Here is an 8,355-nt window from a genome sequence, read left to right as displayed (position 1 = left end):
CAAATGATGTGCCCCTCGCCGGGCACCTGGGGCAGGACAAAACTTACAGCCGCCTGGTGACCCATTTCTACTGGCCAAAAATGCGCACCGATGTGCATAACCACTGCAGAACCTGCCCGACCTGTCAAGCCAGCGGGAAGAGCGGGGGGAAAGTCAAAGCCCCGCTCCAGCCGTTTCCCGCGGTGACCACCCCCTTCGAGCGAGTAGGAATAGACATCGTAGGGCCCCTGGACCCTCGCACCTCGCAGGGACACCGCTTCATCCTAGTCCTGGTGGACCATGCCACCCGCTATCCTGAGGCCATCCCCCTCCGAACCATCACGGCCCCCGTGGTGGGCCGAGCCCTCATGAGCATCTTCTCCCGAGTCGGCTTCCCCCGAGAAGTCGTGAGTGATCGGGGCTCCAACTTTATCTCGAAGCATATGCGGTCCCTATGGCAACAGTGCGGGGTCGCCTATAAGTTCACCACCCCGTATCATCCCCAAGGAAATGGACTAGTGGAACGATTTAACAGAACACTGAAGGGGATGATCAAGGGCCTAGAAGAGCCACTCCGGCGCAAATGGGATGTCCTGCTGCCCTGCCTCCTGTTCGCCTACCGAGAGGTACCCCAGAAATCCCTGGGGTTCAGCCCTTTTGAACTCTTGTACGGACACCCGGTTCGAGGCCCCCTCAGCCTGGTCAAGGAAGGCTGGGAGACAGCAGTTCGAGATGCCCCACCGGATGTCTACCGGTACCTCCTGACACTCCGCAATCAGACTCGGAAGTTCCGGGAACTTGCCGAGGCCAACCTGGAGGCTAGTCAAGAGGAGATGAAACGCTGGTATGACCAGAACGCCTCGTCCATCGAGTTCGAGCCGGGCCAGCAGGTCTGGGTCATGTCCCCGGTTGAACCGTGTGCCCTCCAGTACAAATGGACGGGGCCCTTCAAAGTGGTGGAGCGCAAGAGCCCCGTCACCTACCTGGTAGACATGGAGTCCCCCAGGAACCCCCTCCGGGTTCTACACGCTGACCGGCTCAAGCCGCACTTTGCACGCACTGAACTGAGTCTGCTGCTGGCGACCGATGACGGAGCTGAAGACGACTCCGAGCCACTACCAGATCTCCTCAGCACCACCGAGAAAGACGGCTCCTTCGAAGGGGTCCGGCTCTCCTCTACCCTGACCCCAGAGCAGCAACAAGACTGCCGGAAGCTGCTGGGGCAGTTTGCGGATCTGTTTTCCCTCACGTCGGGGGTCACCCAGTGGTGTGTCCACGATGTGGACACCGGAGACAGCCCACCTGTAAAACACCGAGCTTTTCGAGTGCCCGACCGGGTTCGGGCCTGCATCCAATCGGAAGCGGCCAAGATGTTGGCCCTGGGGGTAGTCGAACCCTCCAACAGTCCCTGGGCCAGTCCCGTTGTCCTGGTCCCTAAAGCCGCCACCCCCGGAACAGCTCCAGAGCTCCGGTTCTGTGTTGACTACAGGGGACTGAATGCAGTCACCAGGACCGACGCCCATCCCATCCCCAGGGCGGATGAACTGATCGATCGCCTAGGGGCCGCCAAATACCTCAGCACCTTCGATCTCACAGCGGGGTATTGGCAGATCGGCCTTACCCCTGGTGCACAAGAGCGATCGGCCTTCTCGACCCCTGATGGCCACTATCACTTCAAAGTGATGCTCTTCGGCATGAAAAATGCGCCGGCCACCTTCCAGAGACTAGTGAACCAGGTGCTGGCCGGGCTAGAGGAATACAGCGCCGCCTATCTAGATGACATTGCGGTGTACAGCCTTCATTGGGATGAGCACCTGACCCACCTCTGGAAGGTCCTGACGGCCCTCCGGCAGGCCGGGCTAACCATCAAAGCCAGCAAATGCCAGATAGGCCAAGGGTCCGTGACCTATCTGGGACACCAAGTGGGGAGCGGCCAAGTAGCTCCCCTCCAACCAAAGATAGACGACATCCGGGCCTGGGAGCCCCCGGTCACCCAGACCGCCGTCCGAGCTTTCCTGGGGCTCACCGGATACTATCGGCGATTTATAAAAGACTACGGGAGCATTGTGGGGCCCCTCACAGAACTGACCTCAAAGAAATTACCCCAGAAGGTGCACTGGACCCCTGCGTGCCAAACAGCCTTTGAGACTTTAAAGACTGCCATGTGCACCGCCCCTGTGCTCCAGGCCCCCGACTACAGCAGAGAGTTTGTAGTCCAAACCGACGCCTTGGAGCACGGCATCGGGGCGGTCCTATCCCAAGTTAACCCCGAAGGAATCGACCAGCCTGTGGCCTTCATCAGCCGACGCCTCCTGGCAAGAGAACAGCGGTGGAGCACCATCGAGAGGGAAGCCTTTGCCGTGCTGTGGGCACTCAAGAAGCTCCGGCCCTACCTCTTCGGCACCCACTTCCGAGTCCAGACCGACCACCAGCCCCTGCGTTGGTTGATGCAGATGCGGGGAGAAAACCCGAAACTGCTGAGCTGGTCCATTTCACTGCAGGGGATGGACTTCACTGTGGAGCATCGCCCCGGCAACCACCACGCCAATGCTGACGGCCTGTCCAGATTCTTCCGCCTCGGCGAGGAGAACCCCCAAGAAGATGGGTGACTCTCCCCTGCCTTCAGCTGGGGGGGACGCGTGTTGGACCCGGCCTCATGGCGTGGTCCTACCCCTCCCGCATGGCGGGCCCAGGACGACATCAGCCCTCCTCCGGACCTCGGCGGCCCCTTCGGCCCGACCCTGCACTCCCCAACACCACAGGTCCGGCTACCATCCCGGATCCCCATCACCGGCCTGGCTCCAGCGTAGGCCCATCACGACCTAAGCACGAGGCCGTGCCCGACTCCATCTTGGGTCCCCCCACGTCACGACCACGTGGCCTCGGCCCCGGCCCAGGCTCCAGCGAAGCCCCGACATCGAGGCACCAAGATCCACCCAGGTGGTCGAGTGGCCACTAGACAGATCCCGGAGGAAGAGGAGTTTCGATGGCCCTCCAGCCGTCTCCGGACGCCTGGTATCGATCGCCCTCCGGCCTCCCTGGGCGCTGGCTCCACCCCCCTGCTGGGTGTCAGGACACCATCATCCCGGCCCCTCTGACCCCCAGACGAGAGGGTCCGGACATCAAAGGACCTCCGTCCTATATCTGGGCCAGCCCCGGAGTAGGACGCCAGTTGTATCCTGGACTGGAAGCCCTGCTGACGCTGTCACGGCCAACACCAGACGAATTCATCCTTCCTGTAACCCGACGTCCATCTGAGAGCCTGCTGGCGCTGCCGCGGCCTACCTTGCCGAACCACCTGCTGCCGCGGCCTACCTTGCTGAAACCATCTGAGAGCCTGCTGGCGCTGCCGCGGCCTACCTTGCTGAACCATCTGAGAGCCTGCTGGCGCTGCCGCGGCCTACCTTGCTGAACCATCTGAGAGCCTGCTGGCGCTGCCGCGGCCTACCTTGCTGAACCATCTGAGAGCCTGCTGGCGCTGCCGCGGCCTACCTCGCTGAACCACCTTGCAAGCCTGCTGGCGCTGCCGCGGCTCGAACCTCTCGGAACCCCCCAGCTCGAGGATTGAGAGCTGTGCGTAGGGTATCCCTTCCCCGCCAGAGTGAGACTGTCCCGCTACCTTACGCCCCTTTTCGAGACTTTACGGATCCCTCGATCCGCCTGTATATACTGCCAAGAACCCGCAACCTTTATTACTTATAAAAGCCTGAGAACTTGACCTCCTGTGTGGTGTCCGTTTGTAGTGTTGTGATTACTCTGCTGTACGATCCTAGGAGAGGGCCCTCATTCAGGAGGCCTCTCGGTAACGCTCGGCTACTTCTCGACGGAGAGGTGGACCTAGGGGTGGTCAGTCAGACATCTTCTGCCTCCCCCGGGGTCGCCTTTCTAACAGGGAGAAGCTTGCATCACTGCCCTCTCTGCAGTATATATTCTATATGTAAAGGAAGGTTGCAGAGCTGCCGTCTATGCTGTATCTGTTCTGCGGGAGAAGCTTGCATTTCTGTCCTCTCTGCAGTATATGTTCTACATGTGAAGGAAGCCTGCAGAGCTGTTGCCCATGCTGTATCTGTTCTGCAGGAGAAGCTTGCATTGCTGCCCTCTCTGCAGTATATGTTCTATATGTGAAGGAAGCTCGAAGAGCTGCCGTCTATGCTGTATCTGTTCTGCAGGAGAAGCTTGCATTGCTTCCCTCTCTGCAGTATATGTTCTATATGTGAAGGAAGCTCGAAGAGCTGCCTTCTATGCTGTATCTGTTCTGCAGGAGAAGCTTGCATTGCTTCCCTCTCTGCAGTATATGTTCTATATGTGAAGGAAGCTTGCAGAGCTGCTGTCTATGCTGTATCTGTTCTGTGGGAGAAGCTTGCATCACTGCCCTCTCTGCAGTATATATTCTATATGTAAAGGAAGCTTGCAGAGCTGCCGTCTATGCTGTATCTGTTCTGCGGGAGAAGCTTGCATTGCTTCAATCTCTGCAGTATATGTTCTATATGTGAAGGAAGCTTGCAGAGCTGCTGTCTATGCTGTATCTGTTCTGCTGGAGAAGCTTGCATCGCTGCCCTCTCTGCAGTATATGTTCTATATGTGAAGGAAGCTTGCAGAGCTGCTGTCTATGCTGTATCTGTTCTGCTGGAGAAGCTTGCATCACTACCCTCTCTGCAGTATATGTTCTATATGTGAAGGAAGCTTGCAGAGCTGCTGTCTATGCTGTATCTGTTCTGCTGGAGAAGCTTGCATCGCTACCCTCTCTGCAGTATATGTTCTATATGTGAAGGAAGCTTGCAGAGCTGCTGTCAATGCTGTATCTGTTCTGCAGGAGAAGCTTGCATCACTGCCCTCTCTGCAGTATATATTCTATATGTGAAGGAAGCCTGCAGCGTTGCCGGCTATGCTGTATCTGTTCTGAAGGAGAAGCTAGCATTGCTGTCCTCTCTACAGTATATGTTCTATATGTGTGAAGGAAGCCTGCAGAGCTGCCGTCTATGCTGTATCTGTTCTGTGGGAGAAGCTTGCATTGCTGCTCTCTCTGCAGTATATGTTCTATATATGAAGGAAGCTTGCAGAGCTGCCGTCTATCCTGTATCTGTTCTGCGGGAGAAGTTTGCATTGCTGCTCTCTCTGCAGTATATGTTCTATATGTGAAGGAAGCTCGCAGAGCTGCCGTCTATCCTGTATCTGTTCTGCGGGAGAAGCTTGCATTGCTGCCCTCTCTGCAGTATATGTTCTATATGTGAAGGAAGCTCGCAGAGCTGCCGTCTATCCTGTATCTGTTCTGCGGGAGAAGCTAGCATCACTGCCCTCTCTGCAGTATATATTCTATATGTAAAGGAAGCTTGCAGAGCTGCCGTCTATGCTGTATCTGTTCTGCTGGAGAAGCTTGCATTGCTGCCCTCTCTGCAGTATATGTTCTATATGTGAAGGAAGCTCGCAGAGCTGCCGTCTATCATGTATCTGTTCTGCGGGAGAAGCTAGCATCACTGCCGTCTCTGCAGTATATATTCTATATGTAAAGAAAGCTTGCAGAGCTGCCGTCTATGCTGTATCTGTTCTGCTGGAGAAGCTTGCATTGCTGCCCTCTCTGCAGTATATGTTCTATATGTGAAGGAAGCTCGCAGAGCTGCCGTCTATCCGGTATCTGTTCTGCGGGAGAAGCTTGCATCGCCGCCTTCTCTGCAGTATATGTTCTATATGTGAAGGAAGCTTGCAGAGCTGCTGTCTATGCTGTATCTGTTCTGCAGGAGAAGCTAGCATCACTGCCCTCTCTGCAGTATATGTGAAGGAAGCTTGCAGAGCTGCCACCCGTGCTCCATCAGTTATGTGAGAAGCTTGTACCGCAGCTCTCTCTACTGTACCTGTTCTGAGAGGGGGAGGAGTCGGCTTGCATTGCTTCCAGTGGGGAGCGACCTGCTCGATAGATATTGTGCAACTGATAAACCTCAGTGAATAGACCATTAATGAAATGTCACCGGCATGACTCACTCTTTGTGATCAGAAACCTGTTTGACAAGGGCACAGCCTTGGACCCTTCCCTCCCTGTAAACACCGGCTTCTTTCTCTCACTTGGATTCTGTACTGTGTGCACTTCTGCAGGTCACTCCTATAGGGTGTGTGTACAGTATGGAGGCCACGCCTATAGTGTGTGTACAGTTCTGGAGGCCACGCCTATAGTGTGTGTACAGTGCTGGAGGTCACATCTGTGGTGTGTGTGCACATTTCTCAGATCCACATCTGGAGTATTGTGTCTTGTTCTGGCACAACAACTAAGTATTGTGAGCAGTTCTGATGCCCAAGTCTAGAGTGGGAGTAAGTTCTGAGGTACACATCTGGAGCCACAATGTGTGTAGGATGTACTGCCTTGGTCTGCTGCCTGGTGTGCCTCTAATAGGGTGCATAATACTCAGACGTGGTCACTGGTTTCTATTACAATGAATGTGCTGCCCCCATGGCAGTAGTGAAGCTGTTTCTGCCCTGGTAGCAGCACATTATTGAAAGACAGACCGGCTATTTTAAGCAGCTTGCCCATCTTTCACTGTGCTGATGGCAAGGCGGCCTGGCTTTCAAAGGGCGATAGAGATACATCACCAGGCAGGTGCGGCGAGTGACTGCACCCGTCTGCAGGTGGGTAATAGCCCCCTTCCATGGGTCACCCTCAGAAAGCACACTGACTGTGCACCACCTCTTTGTGGGGCAGTCAGTGCACCCACATATATAATACAGCACGGGTGCAGAGGCAAAGTGTTCCCTCATCTGCATTGAGCGATGCCTTCATGCATAAAATGGCACCATCCACACCGCCACCCCCCTCCCCATCTACTGAGACCGCATCGACGCATGTAGCACTGGGACAAGCTGTATTACAGAAGGGGTTGTGCAAGCATCTGCAGTCCATGTTGTAATAATAAAGTTCCACAGAAAGCAGAGTGGGAGCCAGGGAACATTGTCTAATAGAACCCTTGGAGTATTGTGTACACTTAGATGTGGTCAACATCTACTGTGCAAGTTAAGTTCTGAAGTCCATATATGGAGTATTGTGTCTAGCTATGGAGACTGCATCTATAGAAGTGTGGCTCAATGGTTAGAGCGGCAGACCCGGATGCAGAGGTCTAGCCCGGGACCAGGGTTCAATTCCCCGCCTCGGCGGTTCTTGGGCTCAAAATTCCACGGACCTGATAATTCTTGCTTCCGTGCCTATTCCAATCATGGAGTCCCACTCTGCAACTCTGGGCAATAGCTTGCTTAATCTCCACAACGGCCCCCACAACACTAAGGATGCCTGGCCTCCACTTTGGGGGTGCCCAGGAGTGGACACCTCACAGGGAAAGCCAGGATGGGTTCCACAGCGGTATTCGTACAAGCGCCTTGAGACCCTTGCGGGTGAGTAGTGCGCTATACAAGTATCAATTTACATAGGGTGTATAAAGTTTGGAAGTACATATATCTAGAGTGTTGTGCCAATCAGGTTAATAGTGTGGGTACTGTTCTGAAAATCACACATGTAGTATGCTCTCTCTTTCTGGACTCAAGATCTTAAGTATTATGTCCAGTTCTGGAGGTTACACCTATGATGTGTGTAAAGTTCTGAAGTATTGTGTCGCACTCTAGATGCAACATCTGGAGTATTTTGACGACTTCTGATAGCTGCATCTATAGCCAGTGTATAGTTCTGAAGTACATATATACATACTTGCAGGACTGTGTGCAGTTCTACAAGTCCTATCTTTATTGTGTGTAAAGTATTCAAATCCACATCTGGAGCGTTGGGTCTCATTGTGGGTGTAATGTTTAGAGGATTGTGTCCAATTCCTGAGGCCACATCTATAGAAGCCTGAAGTCCCACCGTGAATAGGGACGAAACTCATAGGCTGTTCATCCGGGATATGTCATGTTGTTTTTACTTGAAAATTATGAATAAAAATGGATGATAAGTAATCCGGAAGAATTAGGTGTATTATATGATTGTTTGCTGTCAAGAGTTGTGTTACAAATTGGGTTACCGACATATGATATGTAAGAGATCCTTTTAGACTCTTGTAAACATGTTTGGTTGTGCTCCTCACTTGGTTTGGTTATATGTATAGATTTTGATTTTTGTGCTTGGCCCAAAATAGTGAGCATATCTAACAACACTAGGGACAACCGGTGTGCAGGCGAAAATATACCATAGCAGTCTTGCTATTGTGATATTGCCTGCTAGATAGACTTTACTAAAAAAGCGAGGGCAGAGTCAGTGCAGTGATCAGAATGTGAGAGCAAACCCCTGATGGAGGGGCCAGGTGTCCTTCCTCGGAGCCCACAGTACCCCCGTCAGAGACAATAACTCATCTGCGCCTGTTTTCTTCCATTGCATTCTGGTACCTGTAGTTCCATTTCTGTATTATA

This window comes from Lissotriton helveticus, chromosome 12, assembly GCF_964261635.1.
Source record: "Lissotriton helveticus chromosome 12, aLisHel1.1, whole genome shotgun sequence".
Classification (NCBI taxonomy): Eukaryota; Metazoa; Chordata; class Amphibia; order Caudata; family Salamandridae; genus Lissotriton; species Lissotriton helveticus.
Note: the sequence above shows the minus strand (reverse complement) of the source record.